We start from the raw sequence: 2,173 nt of genomic DNA on the forward strand, positions 1-2,173 counted from the left end.
TTTTATGAATAGACATTTTCTCAAATTTCTGAACTATTTTCCTAAACTACGTGTAAAGAGTTTTTCTACAGGTCCCCCTTCTTGACTCACTTTTCTGATGAGAAATCTATCAGGATTCTCCACAGTGATTTTCAAGTTTGATAGCTGCGCAATGTGAGAAACTTAATGTCAACTAAGAAATGAATTACCACTAAAGAATCTTCTCCTTTCAAGATGCTAACCGTGTTTTGTCCAGTGTGAAATCTCACATGTGCCACGAATGTTACTCTGTGAAGAAAGGATTTCTCATGATTTCTCAAGGCATAACTTCTCCAGTAAGAAGTGTTTGGTATTCCAAGAGAATTCATTGCCCGTGGAAAGACTTTCCCTTCTTATTTAGCTTATAAAGGATTTCCTCTCTTGTTTTCCGTTTTAGCAGCATTTTATCACTGTGTCTTTTTTGTGAACATCAAGCCTAGTGCTTGGCTGAATGTTTATTCACAGAAAATACAAATAAAGGGTTCATCCAAGTAAAGTTTTCTGACGTTATTTGACAACAAATTGCACATAAAAACATTTTCACACTGAACGCAGAGCTAGAGATTCTCTACCTGAAAGTCCCACACGTTTTAAGTTATTAAAACTGTTGCTGAAGACACTTAGTTTATTATGTTGGCAGTTTCAGCTCTCTCGTGTCATTTATGATCAGGTCACTAACAAGTCTTTTGTACGCATTTGTCGTACAATTTCCCTTCCATATGAATTTATTGATGTGGGCTGAAGAATAAAGGTAACTGAAGTAACGTCCATGTTGATTACAGTAATTCTTCAAAATGTGAGTCCTTTGGCATGTTTAGATGTTACAACTACAGCTGAAGTCTCTTCCATATTCCTTACATTCGTCATTCCTAACACCTTGTCATCTAAAGTCAGAATATGTTCTGAAGACATTTATGATTTTCTCTCCAGGGTGAATTTTCTGATGTTATTTAAGATTAGTACATGGACTGAAGGCTTTCCCACATAAATGGCATTCATATGGCTTTTCTCCAGTGCATGTTCTCTCATATCATCTAAGGTCAGAAGATAGACTGAAGGCTTTCCCACATAGAAGACAAGCATGTGGTTTCTCTTCAGTCTGAATTCTTTTGTGTCCTCTAAAGCCAGAGCTTTGACTAAAGACTTTCCCACTTTTATCACATTCATAACGCTTTTATCCATGGTGAGTTCTCTCATGTCTTCGAAGGTTAAAGGATTGAATAAAGCCTTTCCCACACTGATGACACTTGTACGGTCTCTCTCCCGTGTGAGTTTTCTCATGTCTTCTAAGGTGAGAACACTGCGTGAAGGATTTTCCACATAGATGACATGCATATGGCTTCTCTCCGGTGTGAGTCATCTTGTGCCGTCTAAGGTGAAAGCAATTAGCATAGGCCTTTTCACATATATTACATTGATATGGTTTACCTTTAGTATGAATTCGTTTATGTGGTTTAGGGGACAACTGATTACTAAGGGATTTTCCACACTGTTTGCTGATGTAGGGTTTCTTTCCACTCTGAGTTAACAAACACTGAGTCATTGTGGAACTGTGAGTGCAATCTTCTCCCAAATCATTACATTCAAAGGGATCCTCCAGAATGAGAGAGTTCTCCTTTAGGGACAAAGATTAAAAGCTCTTAATGATTTACCAACATACATCTATACATTCATTTCACCACCTTTGAATCCTAGACCAACAATTCAGTATTAGAGCCCAGTTGAAATCTTTCCAGTGTTACTTGTGTGAAAGGAAATTAAATTTTGGCACCCCAGGCTCATTTAACCAAAGGGAAAAATCAAGCTGGGAACAGGGTCACACAAACCTGCCTCCCCCTTCAGGTTCCTAAATAATATGGCTACAAGATGAAAAGCTACATGCCTCCCCCATATTTTGCCCACAAGGAAATTCCTCATGAGCTGTTAAAATGACACCATGGCAATGCAAACTGATAGCTTGTCTTTCCAGGTGCAGTCATCCCCAGTTCACCAGACACAAATGCATATCCGCTTGTTTCCCTGCCCCATTTTGCCTATGTTGTCTTATATAAAGTGCAGCTTTCCTGCATTATTCCTCTGCCTCATTTGTTTATGTCATCTCATGTAAACAAAATCCAGATTCACTCAGCCAGAAAAATGCATGAATGACTATGTT

General features: G+C 38.4%; 1 pseudogene; it reads right to left on the bottom strand.

The window, feature by feature from the left end:
• Positions 1-1,048: 1,048 nt before the first annotated feature.
• LOC113222278 lies at positions 1,049-1,648 on the bottom strand (annotated as a pseudogene).
• Between the last annotated feature and the right edge of the window lie 525 nt (positions 1,649-2,173).

The sequence above is a fragment of the Piliocolobus tephrosceles genome, unplaced genomic scaffold (assembly GCF_002776525.5).
Source record: "Piliocolobus tephrosceles isolate RC106 unplaced genomic scaffold, ASM277652v3 unscaffolded_30177, whole genome shotgun sequence".
Lineage (NCBI taxonomy): Eukaryota > Metazoa > Chordata > Mammalia > Primates > Cercopithecidae > Piliocolobus > Piliocolobus tephrosceles.